The sequence below is a fragment of the Schistocerca serialis genome, chromosome 3 (assembly GCF_023864345.2).
Source record: "Schistocerca serialis cubense isolate TAMUIC-IGC-003099 chromosome 3, iqSchSeri2.2, whole genome shotgun sequence".
Taxonomy (NCBI): domain Eukaryota; kingdom Metazoa; phylum Arthropoda; class Insecta; order Orthoptera; family Acrididae; genus Schistocerca; species Schistocerca serialis.
The window spans coordinates 1,004,148,630-1,004,168,123 of NC_064640.1; positions in this window are offsets into that span (position 1 = coordinate 1,004,148,630).

Genomic DNA, 19,494 nt, shown 5'->3' on the forward strand with positions numbered 1-19,494 from the left:
ACGAAAGATATGATCACCACCCATGACACACTGGTACTCTTTTTCTCAAAATATCAATATTCCATGAGGAATTTGTTGTTGGGAAAATATGCGACAGCAAAACTGTCGAACTAAGTGTCAAAATTCTTTTGGTTATGAAAACATGTGACAGTAGAAGTGTCAAATTCTGTGTGTTTTCTACACCGCTCGGCGTCTCTCGCATCCATGGTTCCATCTCCTTTCCTGCCTGTCCTCTTCTGCTGTGGCCCTATCCGGCATCGCACGCATCACACCATCATTCCAATGTAACCGGGGTCTTTCTCTTTTTCTGTGTCATGGAGGTCTCCAGTGCCATATTTTAGAGGGATATCTTACCTGTGTCACTCTTCTAAGACGTCCATAACATATTAGCCGCTGATGTTCAGTTGTGTCCACAATATCTTTTGTAACTCCCATCTGTTCTCGTAACAGTCCGTTTCTTATTTTGTAGCTGCTTGTTACTTCACAACTTCGTCTCCAAAACTCCATTTCCATTGCCTTTCATTTCTTTTCATTGACCCTGGAGACTTGCCACAGTCCAGCAGCACAGAGAGCAGTGCTCTCAACCATAGTTTAGTATGTCCTACTTTTCAAATTTTTTGGTGCCTTTTTATTGCAAGTAACGGAGTGTAACTGTTTAATTGTAACTATTCTCTTTCATATTTTGTGGTTAATTTCCTCGTTACTTGCACGTTTAACCTAAATGACTGTCCTTAACTATTTATATGAATGACTACACTTTACTATAGACCCATTATCCATAAAAGGATCCCTTCCTACACCTCCGACAACCAAGTATTCAGTCTTTGTAAAGTTAATTTTCATGCTCCACTGTTCATCTTTAAGCTTTCTTAACATATGAGAGACAACCTCTTCTTCCTCTGCGAAGTTGCGGTGATCGTCGGCAAAGTTTAAGCAGAAGAACATTTCAGCACCTACTCTAATCACCATGTTTTTGTACTTCTTTTTCCAATTTTTCACTCCTTCATTCAGAAATATTTTAAATACTGTGGGAGCTAAACAGCATCCTTGTCTCAGTCCTTTGGTAACCTTCAGTTTCTGTAACAGTAATTTCCTAAATTTAACACGGCAAGTATTATCTGAATACAGCTTTCTAAAGACTTGCACACAGTATTTATGAAAGTTCTGGTTTTTATTGGTCCCCACATCATAGAAAGTGGTACGCTGTCATATGCCTTATGCAAATCCATAAAAACCACTTGTGTCTCTAAGTTACGTGCCAGTCTCTTGTAAGTCACCTGTCTTATGCTGCAGACATTAACGATACAAGACCCTCCTGCTTGAAAGCATATATGTTCTTTCAGTGCCTCATTTTCTCTTTCAATTCTAGTTTCAATTATTTCACCATATAGTCTCGATATAGATCTGGGACCTGTAACGCCTCGATAATTTGCACAGTCTTCCTTGCTTCCCTTTCAAATATGTTTGTGATGAACCCTACTTTAAAGTCGACAGGGATTTCCTCCATACTAAGACAGTCGTTGAACAGCTTTGAGAGGTATTCAAATAACACATTTGGCGCGGCCTTCAACAACACCATATATACAGCTCCATGCCCTGGTGTTTTGCCACTTCTGGATTGCTTAACTGTATTCTGTACTTGTGATTTTATACAAAAATACCATCCCCTGGATTCCAAAAAAACTTTCTTTCTTAAAAACCTTGTCCTGACAGTTACGAACACACCAAAAAAATATCAACCAAATCGCTCAAGCCGTTCTGAAGTGATGATCTTTCATACATACAGAAACTGATTTTTATTTATATGATGTTGTGGTCTTCAGTCCAAAGACTGGTTTGATGCATCCCTCTATGCTACTCTATCCTGCGCAAGCTTATTCATCTCCAAGAAACTACTGCAACCTACGTCCTTCTGAATCTTCTTCGTGTATTCAGCTCTTGGTCTCGCTCTACGACATTTAAACTCCACGCTGCCCTCAAACGCTAAATTGGTGATTTCTTGATGCCTCGGAATACGTCCTACCAATGGATCCCTTCTTCAAGTCGAGTTGTGCCACAAATTGCTCTTCTTCCCGATTCTGTTCAGTGGCTCCTCATTAGTTACGTGATCTACCAGTCTAACCTTCAGCATTCTTCTGTAACAGCACATTTCGAAAGCTTCTGTTCTCTTCTTGTCTAAATTAGTTATCGTCCAGGTTTTACTTCCATACACTGCTACACTCCATACAAATTCTGGTACTTAAATCCATACTCAATGTTAACAAATTTCTCTTCTTCAAAAACGCTTTTCTTGCCACTACCAGTCTACATTTTATATCCTCTCTACTTCGACCATCATCTGTTATTTTGCTCCCCAAATAGCAAAACTCCTTTACTACTTTAAGTGTCTCATTTCCTAATCTAATTCCCTCAACTTCACCTGATTTAATTTGACTACATTCCATTATCATCGTTTTGCTTTCGTTGATGTTGATAGTATATCCTCCTTTCAAGATACTGTCCATTCCGTTCAACTGCTCTTCCAAGTCCTTTGCTGTCTTTGACAGAATTACAACATCTTCGGCAAAACGCAAAGTTTTTATTTATTCTCCATGGATTTTAACTGCTACTACAAATTTTTCATTTGTTTCTTTTACTGCTTGCTCAATATACGAATTGAATAACGTCGGGTATAGGCTACATCCCTGCCTCACTCGCTTTCCAACCACTGCTTCCCTTTCATGCCCCTCGACTCTTCTAACTGCCATCTGGCTTCTGTACAAATTGTAAATAGCCTTTCGATCCCTGCATTTGACCGCTGCCACCTTCAGAATTTTAAAGAGTGTATTCCAGTCAACATTGTCAAATCCTTCTCTAAGTCTACAAATGCTAGAAACGTAGGTTTACCGTTCCTTAATCTATCTTCTAAGATAAGTCGTAGGGTCAGTATTACCTCGCGTGTTCCAACATTTCTATGGAATCCAAACTGATCTTCCCCAAGGTCGGCTTATACCAGTTTTTCCATTCGTCTGTAAAGAATTCGCGTTAGTATTTTGCAGCCGTGACTTATTACACTGATAGTTCAGTAATTTTCACACCTGTCAAAACCTGCTTTCTTGGGATTTGGGATTATTATATTCTTCTTGAAGTCTGAGGGTATTTCACCTTTCTCAAACATATTGCTCACCAGATGGTAGAGTTTTGTCAGGGCTGGCTCTCCCAAGGCCATTAGTACTTCTAATGGAATGTTGTCTACTCCTGGGGCCTTGTTTCGACTTAGGTCTTTAAGTGCTAGGTCAAATTCTTCACGCAGTATCATTTCTCCTACTTCATCTTCCTCTACGTCCTCTTCCATTTCCATAACATCGCCCTCAAGTACATCGCCCTTGTTTAGACCCCCTATATTTACATTCTACCTTTCTGTTTTCCCTTCTTTGCTTAGAACTGGTTTTCCATCTGAGCCCTTGATATTCATACAAGTGGTTTATTTTCTCCAAAGGGCTCTTTCATTTTCCTATAGGCAGTATCTATTTTACCCCTAGTGATATATGCCTCTACGTCCTTACATTTGTCCTGTAGCCATCCTTGGTTAGCCACTTTGCACTTCCTGGCGATCTCATTTTTTAGACATTTGTATTCCTTTTTACCTACTTCATTTATTGCAGTTTTATATTTCTCCTTTCATCAACTAAATTCAATGTCTCTTCTGCTACCCAAGGATTTCTACTAGACCTTGTCATTTTACCTACTTGATCCTCTGTTGCCTTTACTACTTCATCCCTCAAAAGTTCAATATCTCTTCTGTTACTGAAGGATTTCTACTAGCCCTCGTCATTTTACTTAATTGATCCTCTGCTACCTTTACTATTTCATCCCTCAAAGCTACCCATTCTACGTTTACTGGGTTTCTATCGACCGTTCTTGTCATTCGTTCCCTAATGCTCTCCCTCAAATTCTCTACAACCTCTGGTTCTTTCAATTTATCCAGATCCCATCTCCTTAAATTCCACCCTTTTAGCAGTTTCTTCAGTTTTTATCTACAGTTAATAACCAATAGATTGTGGTCAGAGTGTACATTTGCCCCTGGAACTGTCTCACAATTTAAAACCTGGTTTCTAAATCTCTGTCTTACCAGTATATAATCTATCTGAAACCTTCCATCGTCTCCAGACCTCTTCCACGTATACGACCTTCTTTCATGATTTTTAAATCAAGTGTTAGCTCTGTGCAGAATTCCACCAGGCGGCTTCCCATTCATTATTCACCTACTACTGTTCCTTCTCTTCCTTTTCCTACTATCAAATTCAAGTCCCCAATGACTATTAAATTTTCGTCTCCCTCACTATCTGAAGAATTTATTTCATCTTATCATTCATTGCTTCAGTTTCTTCGCTGTCTGCGGAGCTAGTTGGCATATAAAATTCTACTACTGCGGTAGGTGTGGGCTTCGTGTCTATCTTGGTTACAATAATGCGTTCACTATGCTGTTCGTAGCAGTTTCACCACGCTCCTATTTTTTTTATTCATTACTAAACTTACTCCAGTATTACAGCTATTTGATTTTGTATTTATAACCCTGTATTCACCTGGTCAAAAGTCTTGTTCCTCCTGATACCGAACTTCACTAATTTCCACTATATCTAACTTTAACGTATCCATTTCCCTTTTTGAATTTTCTAATCTACCTACCCGATTAATGGATTGAACATTCCACGCTCCGATCCATAGAACGCCCGTTTTGTTTCTCCTGATAAAAAATGGTTCAAATGGCTCTGAGCAATATGGGACTTAACTTCTGAGGTCATCAGTCCCCTAGAACTTAGAACTACTTAAACCTAACTAACCTAAGGACATCACACACATTCATGCCCAAGGCAGGATTCGAACCTGCGACCGTAGCGGTCGCGCGGTTCCACACTGTATCGCCTAGAACCGCACGGCCACCACGGCCGGCTCTCCTGATAACAACGTCCTCCTGAGTAGTCCCCGCCCGGAGATCCGCATGGGGACTATTTTACCTCCGGAATATTTTACCCAAGAGGATGTCATCATCATTTAACCATACAATAAAGCTGCATGTCCTCGGGAAAAATTACGGTTCTAATTTCCCATTGCTTTCAGCCGTTCACAGTACCAGCAAGGTCGTTTTGGTTAATGTTACAAGGCCAGATCAGTCAATAATCCAGATTGTTGCCCCTGCAACTACTGAAAATGCTGCTGACCCTCTTCAGGAACCACAGGTTTGTCTTAACAGATACCCTCCGTTGTGGTTGCACTTACCGTACAGCTATCTGTATCGCTGAGGCACGCAAGCCTCCCCAGCAGCGGGAAGGTCCATGGTTCGTTATAGAATGTTATTTTTATATACACTCATTAGCCAAAACCTTATGACCACAGCTCACCACGAGGTGAATGCCGCGTCGTGGCATTGAGGGAACGTGACACGATCAGAGAAGTACACAGAAGGGCCAAAGAAACTTTTATAGGCATGTGTATTCAAATACAGAGATATTTAAACAGACAGAATACAGCACTCTGGTAGGCAACGCCTATATAAGACAACACGTGTCTGGCGCAGTTGTTGGATTGGTTACTGCTGCTGCAATGGTAGGTTATCAAGATTTAAGTTAGTCTGAACGTGATGTTGTAGTCGGCGCACGAGCGATGGGACACGGCATCTCCGAGGCAGCGATGAAGTGGAGATTTTCCCGTACAATTTCACGAGTGTAACCTGAATATCAGGAATCTGACAAAACATCAGATCTTGCAAGAACGGGACAACAACGACTGAAGAGAATCGTTCAACATGACACAAGTGGAATGCATCCGCAAATTTCTGCAGATTTCAATGCTGGGCCCTCAGCAAGTGTCAGCGTGCGGAACATTCGACGAAACATCATCGATGTGGGCTTTCGGAGCAGAAGGCCCTCTCGTTTACCGTTTACAACTACACGACACAAAGCTTTACGTCTTACCTGGGCCCGTCAACATCGACATTGGACTGTTGATGACTCGAACCATGTTGCCTGGTCAGAGGAGTCTCGTTTCAAGTCGTATCGAGCCGCTGGACGTGTATGGGTATGCAGACAACCTCACGAATCGGTGGACCCTGCATGTCAGCAGGTGGCTGCTCAACTGGGGGAGGATCTGCAATGGTGTGAGGCGTGTGCAGTTGGCGTGACATGGGACCTCTGATATCTCTAGATAGTACTCTGACAGGTGAAACGTACGTAGTCATCATGTCTGATCACCTGCATCCATTCATGTCCCTTCTACCTTAAGACGGACTGGGGCAATTCCAACAGAACAATGCGACACCCCAAACTTCCACAATTGTTACAGAATGGCTCCAGGAGCACGCTTATGAGTTTAAACACTTCCGCTGGCCATCAGACTCCCCAAACACGAACATTATTGTGCATATCTGAGATGCCTTGTAAGGAGCTGTTCAGAAGATATCTCCACCCGCCTCTTACTCTTACGGATCTATGGACAGCCCTGCAGGATTCATGTTGTCAATTCGCTCTGGAACTACTTCAAACATTAGTCGAGTCCATGCCACATCGTGTTACGGCACTTCTTCGTGCTCGCTGGGGCCCTACACGATATTAGGCAGGTGTGTCAGTTTCTTTGGCTCTTCAGTGTAAATGAGCGCAGCAGAAACGCGTGGGGAATCATTCTAGAGACGATATATGGGGCAACTGCGAGGTCCGCCGACTTTCAGCGCCTTTAAAAACAGCCAGATGGTTGTGGCCCAGTGCCTGGGCGATGGTGGTCGACTGTTCCGGTGCTCTGTCGCGAGGAGCTTTGGAGACTGCTTGAAGAATGCTGAAACTACGAGTAGGCAACAAGAAGTTGGACGTCCACACTTCATCACAGAACATAGGGGTCGGAGACTTGCCCGCTTTTTAAAGTAGGATAAGCGGCGATCTGTGGCAGATCTGAGAACAGAGTACAATGCTGGCGGAGGCACAAGTGTTTTGAAGCACAAAGCCCAGCGCACAGTGTTGAACGTCTTGGCTATCAAATTCGGCTTATCTGAATCCGATGAAACCAAGCTGGGACGCTATCGGGCGCCAGATCCGCGCCCAGAAACCAGCCGCCCGTAAATTACGAGAAGTGTGTGACTTGTGCCTAGGCACTAGGTGCCACAAACCTCTGAAAACCTACCAAGTACTTGTCGAATCCATGGCATGCGGAATCGCTGCTGAAATGCGTTCCAGAAGTGGACCAACGCATTTTTGAGTATGTGCTCATAATGTTTAGGATCATCAGTGTACCTCCATCAAAAAAAGAGACATTCAAAATGAATCGTAGTTCACTGAGGTCCGATATATGATTCATGAGTTACACGACAGACAAACTGTCACGTTCTGAAATAACACAGATTTTACCTAATTTTCCCTCTAAATCTAGTAAATATTTAAGGCATAATTTTAGGTTGTTTTCCTTCTCAGGAATTGTAGGAAAAATACTAATGATTCTAAAAAATACGAAGTCAGTTTTCTCATTTTACGTCCTATTTGGGACGGAATAACCACTGCCTAAGGACTTCTTACAAGTCGTGGCCCGAATGGGAGCATGTTGCACAGCATGCATTGCCGTCAGTGGTGAGAATACACCATACCAAGAACCATGTCCCGCCTTGTATAATATCCAGGGGACGATGATGATTGGTGGCGACTTCAGTGTAATTATTGTCTTTGACTAAATGAGTCATTTCTAATCGTTTCATTGCGTATTTCGTTCAGGTATCTTCTGTACTCTACTGTAACAGTTCTTTCTATATATGCTCCAAGTTTCCTAGAGCTATGGTGCTTGGCAATGACCCGTCAGGCGAATTTTGTCGTTATTCTGCAGTAAAAGGAGAAAAGAAGAGATTGCGAGAGTCTCATCAGGAGATCAGTATCAGCAAGTAGACACGAAAATTGAACTGCTTATCCCTCATTTGATCCTGAGAGATTTCAATTCTCACCCGCTGCCGCGATCGGAATCCACACAGTCTTGTAGCCATGTGTAGCGGGCGAAGCATATTGCACATTGATTAACCGGATTATATTTCGACACTGATAAACTTATGAAAGAGTCTTAATAAGCGCCGCTAGCGTCGCTTTGAATCACTAGATACAGTTAAGGTCGTCAAATACCATTGATAAATGCCCTGTAGCAATCTCATCAATTCAGAAAGATACCGAAATTCATCCACTGGGCTGAACAACGAACAACGCCGACAGTCAACACACCAGCTCCTACTAGCTCCCTGCAACTTCCACAAGGGCTAAACAGGCTAATAGTTCAAAGCCACAAAGGTCGAGTAACATCACTTCATAACATATCAAGTTTTACGAGTTTTCATAGAAACAAATGCTGGTTATTGGCGTGAATTAACGTTCAGTACGTTTGTCCTTCCATGAAATACTATCATCCAGGTATCTAAAAACGCCGTGATCCAATATTCTGTCTATAAATCACGTATGGGTTCACCCAGATGCAATTTATGAAGTATCTGACCATACCAGAAAAACTACACTGACAAAAAAAGAAGTAATAGAAAAATAAAACTGATGCAGAAAAATGAAATTTATGGAATACATTTGCCTAGGTAATATCTTTAAGTGCTTAACATCCCAAGATCACAGGTTAACTTAAGCGCGAGATAAGCCACTGCAAATGTTGAATGCTGGTACCTAACCGGTGTAAGCCCCAGAATGTTGAATACAAGGATACAAACGTGCATGCATTGTGTTGTAAAGCTGCCGGATGTCAGTTTGTGGGATGGAGTTCCGTGCCTGTTGCACCCGGTCGATCAATAAAGGGTCGGTTAATGCTTTTTGTGAATGACGCTGGAGTTGTCGTCCGATGATGTCCCATATGGGCTAGTTTGGATACTGATCTGGTGACCGGACAGGCCAAGGCCACATGTCGACGCTCTGTAGAGCATGTTTCGTTACAACAGCCGTATGTGAACGAACGTTATCCTGTTGGAACCCCCTGCCCCCCACTTGGAATGCTGTTCATGAATGGCAGCACAACAGATCGAATCACTATACTGGAGTACAATTTGAAGTCAGGGTGCGTGTGATAACGACGACAGTGCTTTTGCTGACATACGAAATCGCATCCCACACAAAAAGTCCAGGTGCTGGTCCAGTGCCTGTAGAATGCAGACTGGCTGGTAGCCGGCCCTCAACTAGTCTCTTTCTAACCAACAACCGACTACCACTGGCACCGAGGCAGAAACAGGTTTGCCATCCAATAAGCCCTCGCTTGACACCACTGAAGTCGCGAATGGCGGTAGTTTGTCATTGGAATGCAGCCGACCGGGGTGGCCGAGCGGTTCTAGGCGCTACAGTCTGGAACTGCGCGGCCGGTACGGTCGCAGGTTCGAATCCTGCCTCGGGCATGGATGTGTGTGATGTCCTTAGGTTAGTTAGGTTTAAGTAGTCCTACGTTCTAGGGGACTGATGAACTCAGATGTTAAGTCCCATAGTGCTCTGAGCCATTTGAACCATTGGAATGCATGCTACAGGGCGTCTGGCTCGGAGATGTCATTGAAGTAACTGATTTATATTTGTAACATATCGTTGTGTCAGTGTGGCGCCAAATGGTGCTTAAATTTCTGATGCAGATGCGGTAAGATGCGCCGGAGCCTTCCGCCGAACACGATGGTTATTGCTCTCTGAAGTACCACGTGGCCGTCCGGAGCTCGATCTATTTGGTACCGTATATTCTTGTTACAACCGCTACTGGCAGTCATGTGCAGTGGCTAAATTCCTGCCAAGTCTTTCTACCGTATCGCAAAAGGAACATCCAGCTTCTCGTAGCTTTATTACACGACCTCACTCAGAGAGGTGTTGATAATGGCATCTTTGTCGCCTTAAAGGCATTCGTGACTATCATTAACTCACCACGTCCAAACTCTAAGGTAACTAACGCTCACGACCGTTACAGCGTGTATTTAAAGCAAATCTGATCTGCATCCTCATAATGGCTCTGCTAGCGCCACTCTTACGTGACTGGTGTGAAATCCGAATAGAGATAATTTTTCAGATGTAGAAACACGGCTACCAACTAACTAACAAACTAAGTCCGTCCGAAGAGGCCTTGAAGGCCCAACGGTACTGACCGACTGCAATGTCATCCTCAGCCCATAGGTGTTGTTGAATGCGTATATGGAGGGGCATGTGCTCAGCACACCGCTCTCCCGGCCGTTGTCACTTTTCGTGATGGGAGAAATACGCGTAGTAACTTTGGTTTAAGTCGCCATTTTCGTGTAGTTGCATTTCGGCGCCCGCGCACTGGAACGCTCTTGTAAAATCTTATAAGATTTTGTAATATACGATCATTATGGATCACTAATATACGGCGTGGGAAACCATTAACACAATGAAATAGTTCCCCCAACACGGAGGGGCCGACGAATTGCCTCCTATAGCTAGAGCTGGTGCTGGGCTATTCTTCGACTTTTAATCTCTCAGCAACCACTACATTTGTTTCAATATTCAAGCCTGTCAGTGAATCAGCATCAATAACATTGTCGTTGGTCATCTCCTTCTCCCATTGATAGCATATTTCTGCCTGCTGCTAGCACTTCTCACAGCCGTATTTCCAACTCAAAAGATGGTGGAAGATGACCCGCCGCCATAGGAAAATCTCTAACCTTTAAGATATCACAGTAGAGTCTGACAACACCAGCCATGTAGTCTCTATTTCTCCTACACCAAAAATTGCTTGGATTAAGCAAAATCCAACACCTGATCTCCAGATTGGCTGACAAAGCAAAAATCCGCTAGACGCAGGATTCCGTCTCTTGCGTTTCCTTAACAGTCAATGTGACCTCAACCGGACGACCATCTCTCGGATAAATCTCAACAGGAATAAAACCGTAGTCTCTATTAAAAGAAGAATTTGATAAATGGTTGTACGAAATAGTCTGTTAACAGTCTTGGAAATAATATTTTGCCATGAAATTTGTTTAAAATATGGTTCAATAACCAGATACTTCCATGATGTGCTATGTTTACACATTTATTTTTCGACCTGTGCTCGGAATGTGTAGTAAATTTTCAGTGTTTTATAAATAGTGTCTTAGGTAGTTACTACGTACATGATGTTTCTTACAACCCCTTTCCCTTTTATTTAAGTAACAACAAACAACAAACTGTAACCTAATGAAACAGGTCCTCCACATATGCGTCTTGATAATTGAGGTTTAACATAAATTACTATAGTAAGAGCCAAAGCGAGACAGGAAGTTGAGAAACAAGCGTGAACAAAATATTGTGACAACAGTGAACTTACAAGTTACCTATGGATTGAATATCTGCAAGATTTCTCATGGACAGAACTTGGTAAAAATGTGCATCACAAAATTAAAGAACAGGTTTGTGATAAAAGAAACAGAAAACAGAGAAATTTATCTAACAATTTAAGTAACGATGTGAATGCGAATAATAGAGGAAGATTAACTATTAAAGTAACAAAAGATTGTCAGCATATTTCTCACAGGAATATTGAGTTTACTGCAGATATCAACACTCGAAGAGAAGGCTTTTAATAATGTGATATGCTCAATGACATCGGTGATACGTTGACGAGTTAGTACGTCTGCTCGCACTCAAAGATCGACTGTGATACTGAAATTTAGATAGTATCAAATCTTTTCACACCCCTCAGATATTTTTTCAAACATTTTACGCCGTTAATTCCTTGTGCAGACGTAGAAGACATTTCCAGAAACGTCGCGAGATGTCAAAGCTACCTCCCGGATGGAGACCAGAGAAACCTTCATAAAGAGTTTTCGCCGGGAAGCATACAGTCACATATACGACAAGGACATATATTTAGAAAACAAGAAAACAGTACAGTTTGTGATCCCTTTCTCGGAAATTAGTTCTGAAGCTACCTTACTGCATAGTGAAAATCTGTCATGAAGTTTGGTAAACAAATGTAATGTATTCGGTTTGTAACAAATTCTGCAGTTCAGTGCTTCTTAGTATAAAAATACCACGAATGGTGCATGAGTAAGCAATTACACTACTGGCCATTAAAATTGCTACACCAAGAAGAAATGCAGATGATAAACGGATATTCGTTGGATAAATACATTCCTGGAAATGGAAAAAAGAACACATTGACACCGGTGTGTCAGACCCACCATACTTCCTCCGGACACTGCGAGAGGGCTGTACAAGCAATGATCACACGCACGGCACAGCGGACACACCAGGAACCGCGGTGTTGGCCGTCGAATGGCGCTAGCTGCGCAGCATTTGTGCACCGCCGCCGTCAGTGTCAGCCAGTTTGCCGTGGCATACGGAGCTCCATCGCAGTCTTTAACACTGGTAGCATGCCGCGACAGCGTGGACGTGAACCGTATGTGCAATTGACGGACTTTGAGAGAGGGCGTATAGTGGGCATGCGGGAGGCCGGGTGGACGTACCGCCGAATTGCTCAACACGTGGGGCGTGAGGTCTCCACAGTACATCGATGTTGTCGCCAGTGGTCGGCGGAAGGTGCACGTGCCCGTCGACCTGGGACCGGACCGCAGCGACGTACGGATGCACACCAAGACCGTAGGATCCTACGCAGTGCCGTAGGGGACCGCACCGCCACTTCCCAGCAAATTAGGGACACTGTTGCTCCTGGGGTATCGGCGAGGACCATTCGCAACCGTCTCCATGAAGCTGGGCTACGGTCCCGCACACCGTTAGGCCGTCTTCCGCTCACACCCCAACATCGTGCAGCCCGCCTCCAGTGGTGTCGCGACAGGCGTGAATGGAGGGACGAATGGAGACGTATCGTCTTCAGCGATGAGAGTCGCTTTTGCCTTGGTGCCAATGATGGTCGTATGCGTGTTTGGCGCCGTGCAGGTGAGTGCCACAATCAGGACTGCATACGACCGAGGCACACAGGGCCAACACCCGGCATCATGGTGTGGGGAGCGATCTCCTACACTGGCCGTACACCACTGGTGATCGTCGAGGGGACACTGAATAGTGCACGGTAAATCCAAACCGTCATCGAACCCATCGTTCTACCATTCCTAGGCCGGCAAGGGAACTTGCTGTTCCAACAGGACAATGCACGTCCGCATGTATCCCCTGCCACCCAACGTGCTCTAGAAGGTGTAAGTCAACTACCCTGGCCAGCAAGATCTCCGGATCTGTCCCCCATTGAGCATGTTTGGGACTGGATGAAGCGTCGTCTCACGCGGTCTGCACGTCCAGCACGAACGCTGGTGCAACTGAGGCGCCAGGTGGAAATGGCATGGCAAGCCGTTCCACAGGACTACATCCAGCATCTCTACGATCGTCTCCATTGGAGAATAGCAGCCTGCATTGCTGCGAAAGGTGGATATACACTATACTAGTGCCGACATTGTGCATGCTCTGTTGCCTGTGTCTATGTGCCTGTGGTTCCGTCAGTGTGATCATGTGATGTATCTGACCCCAGGAATGTGTCAATAGAGTTTCCCCTTCCTGGGACAATGAATTCACGGTGTTCTTATTTCAATTTCCAGAAGTATGTATTATACTAGAACTGACATGTGATTACATTTTCACTCAATTTGGGTTGATAGATCCTGAGAAATCAGTACCCAGAACAACCAACTCTGGCCGTAATAACGGCCTTGATACGGCTGGGCATTGAGTCAAACAGAGCTTGGATGGAGTGTACAGGTACAGCTGCCCATGCAGCTTCAACACGATACCACAGTTCATCAAGAGTAGTGACTGGCGTATTGTGACGAGCCAGTTGCTCGGCCACCATTGACCAGACGTTTTCAGCTGGAGAGAGATCTGGGCAGCAGTCGAACATTTTCTGTATCCAGAAAGGCCCGTACAGGACCTGCAACATGCGGTCGTGCATTATCCTGCTCAAATGTAGGGTTCGCAGGGATCGAATGAAGGGCAGCGCCCACTGTTCAACGTGCCGTGAATGCGAGCAAGAGGTGACCGAGACGTGTAACCAATGGCACCCCATACCATCACGCCGGGTGATACGCCAGTATGTCGATGACGAATGCACGCTTCCAATGTGCGTTCACCGCGATGTCGCCAAACACGGATGCGACCATCATGATGCTATAAACATAACCTGGATTCATCCGAAAAAATGACGTTTTGCCATACGTGCACCCAGGTTCGTCGTTGAGTACACATCGCAGGGGCTCCTGTCTGCGATGCAGCGTCAAGGGTAACCGCAGCCATAGTGATAGCTGATAGTCCATGCTGCTGCAAACGTCACTGAAGTGTTCGTGCAGATGGTTGTTGTCTTGCAAACGTCCCCGTCTGTTGACTCAGGGATCGAGACGTGGCTGCACGATCCGTTACAGCCATGTGGATAAGATGTCTGTCATCTCGGCTGCTAGTGATACGAGGCCGCTGGGATCTAGCACGGTGTTCCGTATTAACCTTCTCAACCCACCGATTCCATATTCTGCTAACAGTCATTGGAACTCGACCAACGCGAGCAGCAACGTCGCGATACGATAAGCCGCAATGGCGATAGGCTACAATCAGACCATTATCAACGTCGGAAACGTGATGGTACGCATTTCTCCTCCTTACACGATTCATCACAACAACGTTTCACCAGGCAACGCTGGTCAACTGCTGTTTGTGTATGAGAAATCGGTTGGAAACTTTCCTCACGTCAGCACGTTGCAGGTGTCGGCACCGGCGCCAACCTTGTGGAATGCTCTGAAAATCTAATCATTTCGATATCACAGCATCTTCTTCCTGTCGGTTACATTTCGCGTTTGTAGCATGTCATCTTCGTGGTGTAGCAGTTTTAATGGCCAGTAGTGTAGTTATCAGCAACGTCTCTTGCAATTGTCACAGTACTTAGTTTATGTAAAGTGCTTGTTTGACATACTTTATTGTGTGTGAAAATGAAGAGGAGCTTAGCCGAAAGAACGCAAGCGAACTCAGTGAGTAAAGTGGCGCATCATCGAGCTGGCACTTCGGTCAAGCTCTTAAAGTTGTTACATGAAAGCCGCATTAGTTATTCCGTTGAGAAAGTTGTTTGAAAATTTAATATTCATCGCTCTACGGTGCCTTGCGGTAACCACGTGTGCTTCCTTGAAGATTTTTTTTTTCTTGCGGCGTGGGCAGGAACAGTGCCGTCCCCATCTACTTTAATATCGTACCCGTCAATGTTTGAGTGGCCTAGATTGTTTTAACAGAAAAGCGGAGCTCCCGATTAACATCCAAATCAGTGAGATATACGTGGTATATAAAAAATAACCGACAGCAGTTAGTATTTTGTGTTGAACAACAATCACTTCATTTTTTAAATGGGAACCCCTGTCACGTGATAAAGAGTTTGGGCAGAACGCCCAGTGGGGTGCCGAAGTTTGAGACTGGTAACGCCAATTTCGCGAAGAGTGTGTTTTGTGTCTTAAACAGTTATCAAACCCGCACGTGCAGTTGTTGCGCTTCCGGAACGCTTTACATGTTGAGTGGGACCGTGAACTGATCATTTCTGAAAAGTAATCTTTGTCAGGAAATGCATACTTCGGCCGCTGTGTGACGTCGAAGTGAATGGGGTCAAACTTTATGTGCGATATCGAAATTAATGATACAATCCATCAATGAAAAATGAATGCACGCACTACGCTGACGGAATGCTTAGTGCGCTGGACAGACGATAAAGTGATCATTTTTCAAGGTGGGACTCATGCCTGGATAATTGGTTTGTACGTTGCGGAGCGTTTGCGCTAGAGAACGGTTCGGGCATGGTTATGGAGTACTTTCAACATTTCGTTAATAAATCCAACAAAAGCATCTTTATATGCAGCAAATTGCAAAAGTATTGAAATTTTGGCCTCCAATTTGGCTGCATAGTGGACATCAACAGTGCGCAGACTGACCAAAAACTGAAATAAGTGCGACTGTACATTAATGTTTCGACCGCAGCATGATTCGTGCAGAAGGGTTTCCTAATGTTATAGGAGTAGCAACAGTAGAGTTGCAACGTAGTTTTTATAGTAACCCAGAGAACATTATCTAGAGGTGCAAAATCTGGGGACTTTGGTGGCCACGGAACAGTTTGCCCTCTATCAATCCCCTGATATGCATATGCGGCGTCCATGTGTACCACAAGGTTGCATCAGAAGAGTTAGAGGTCTATGCATCCACATCATCGGATGACTGCACATTACACACCCTAGTGCCGCGACGCGTGTGGTTACGGACATCAACGTCGAGGCTTTGAGCTTGATGACCGCCTTGTAGTCAATATCGATTGATTTATTGAAAACATCACTACTGGTATGTTATTAATGAACAGAATTAATTGGAGTAACTGATTGTGATCAACAATAATCGTGAAAACATTTATCGGTATGGCCTATGGTAATGGCTGATGGAGGAGAGAAGGATGCACCAGCTATTATTCAACTGTGTAACCCATTTCGATTGTCTGCAAGTGTTCATATGGACTGATTGCTTTCCAGAACTTCTCCTTTTCGTGCAAATTGAAACACGTGTACATCTTGTGTTTGGACCTCGCCCAGAAGTATGTGTGTCTTGACAACTTCAGCACGCAATACATAATACTTCACAGCACAGAGCTGACCCTTGTAAACCCGAGAGAATAGAAGGCAGACACACAAGTGCAACCAGTAGTCTACTTCCTGGCCATTCATCTGGTACGGACACAAGACACAACATCCAAATTAGTGAAACTTACACCTTCTGTGTTGAATTTGTTGCCTAGGCCCTAGAAATCCCACTCAGCAGTTGTGTAATCACTTCATCGATTGTTCTTCTGTTTACTACACGGCCCAGTCCCGTTAATGTGACTACCACCTATGTTCGACGTCAACGTGCAATAACCACTCACTGACGGCAGCACTAGCAGTGGAGGGTATATAAGGCTTGTCAAAGGGTCGCGGAAAAAAAATGCAGTCGTTCAGTCGTTGTCGTAATGCGGAAACGCAGCAATTTATGTGACGTCCAAAAGGATATGATCATTAGCTTACGGCCCAAGGGTGCAAGTATTTCTGAAACGGCCAACTTTGTAAACTGTTCGCCTGGCGCTGTAGTTAAGTATATTGAGCATGGCAAAGTCCGCGCCTCGTGGTCTCGCGATAGCGTTCTCGCTTCCCGAGCACAGGGTCCCGGGTTCTATTCCCGGCGGGGTCAGCGATTTTTCCTGCCTCGAGATGACTGGGTGTTGTTGTGTCGTCCTCATCATCATCATTCATCCCCATTACGGTCGGAGGAAGGCAATGGCAAACCACCTTCACTAGGACCTTGCCTAGTAAGGAGGCGCAGGTTTCCCGCGTCGCTCCCCTACGCTATGTAAAGAAGTCTGGGACTCATCATCATCATCATCATCAAAGTGACGCTATCAGAAACCTGCCTCGAGGCAGCTGTGGTGCACCACGGCCCATAGATGACAGAGGTGAATGACGGCTGCGGTGATGTGTACGGGGCGAACAGATATACAACTGCTGGGCAACTCACTGCCCAGATGAACGAAGGGGCTATCAACAGTGTCTCTTCAACGACCGTCGGCGAACGTTGCTGCGTATGGGCATCCGCAGAAAATGTCTGATTAATGCACCCGTGCTGATTACCGTTCAGTAGCGACGAAGTCTCGAATTTGCAGGAAACTCGACGTCCACGGAGTGGCGACAGGAGGCGTTCTCGCATAAATCACGATTTGCGCTTCAGCGGACAGATGGTCGTTGCTGTGCACGCCGCTGCAAGAATTGCCAGAATGTTCCACGTAGGAGGAGAAAGCGTTATGGTCTGGGGAATGTTTTCTTGTCAATCCGTGGGTGATCTCACGATTCTGGAAGGCAGAATCGATCAACAAAAATATGTATCTACCCTTGAGACCCATGTAAACCCCGACAAGCGGTTTGTTTCTCACTCGGCACGACAGCATCTATCAGCACGACAATGCAACTTGTCGGACAGCTCGCAGTGTACATTCGTGGTCTGAAGAACACCAGGATGAGTTTACCGTACTTCCCTGGTCACAAAACTCACTGGATTTAAACGCAATCGAGAATCTGGCGGACCACGTCGATTGGGCTGTTCGCGTCATGGATCCCCCAGTTGGCCACGGCGCTGGAGCCGGCATGGCTTCACGTTCCTTTCGGTACCTTCCAGATCCTCATTGACTCTCTCCTTGCAGGTCCGCGCAGAAAAAGATTGTTATTCAGGCTTCTGACATGTGGTCACATTAATGTGACTCGATTCTGTAATTAGATAGAATTCACTGTTGTACGGTAACAATACATATTTTGTTAACCAAACATCGATATGAGTTTTCCTTCCACATTCTTTTTCTATTCTCGATCTTTATATTATACATACAGTCCACCACCTTATATGATTAGTGTGTCATTTAATTGTTACAATATTGTTAGCAGCTCTTTTACAGGGTTTACAAGTGAGCTTGTAACACTACGCTACCGCGCACGATACTTATTAAAGCCTGTACTATGGTAAGTTGACGGGCTTCACCTTATAAGAAAGGATTTTGGTATATATGTTGACCGCGTGTACCTGAATGGAGGCAAAATCAGACTTTCACCCACTCAGTAACAACAATGATACGTCAAGCAAGTCTGAAGTGCAACTACACGTTAGAACGGACAAGAAACAACCCAGCAGATGCTACCAAATTGTTAATAATACGGTCGCCAGCCTAATTAGGCATTATCTGAGTTTCTTCCCAGTACAAGTTTACCAAACAACACGTAACAACACTGCATACTATGGCAAATTTTAGAACCAGGAAATCTACTGAAATAATAATTTCACTTTCTGTACTAATATGGACGAGCCATAAATACACAACAATACACTATAATGTTTACTACAAACTTCGTACTGTCTATTGATCTGATTAAATTCGGGCATAGGTTACCCTAGCAATAGCAGTTTCGAAACACTCATACAATGTCAATTTTGAAAAGGGTAAAACACTGATAAATTTAGGTTTTATATTGACTTTAACTTTGCTGGTCAAATCAGTTCAGTTCACTTCAGAATTCAAATGAATAGAAAAGTAAAAAAAGGGGGGGGGAGACCCTGAAACTGTTATGTTCACTGTATTGAAAATATTGATTAAAGGATTCATTAAGCACTCAAGATTTCCAATAAGTGAGTTACTACTCTTTTTAGCTTATTTCCTGCTCATTTAATTACCATTTTATCTGCCTCAAATAATTAAACTTCATTACCAAACCAATTTCAACATTATCTTCCAACTTTGCCAGACCTATATATTCATTAACAACAAAGTTCTTTAAACATCATTCTAACATAGATAGGTCTGTAGGTAATTATTATTAACATAAATTTTAATTCTTCATCTCGGGACACTCGGATTGCACAACATGTGGAAAGGACCCTGTCTAGGTTAGTGATGAGGATAATTAAATGATAGGACAGTTCTGGTAAAAGTTAAGTTGTTATTGAACAGTCTGAAACAAAAGTAACACTGGTCCACACGAACACAGTACTAAAAGTTTCAACCTGTTCGTAT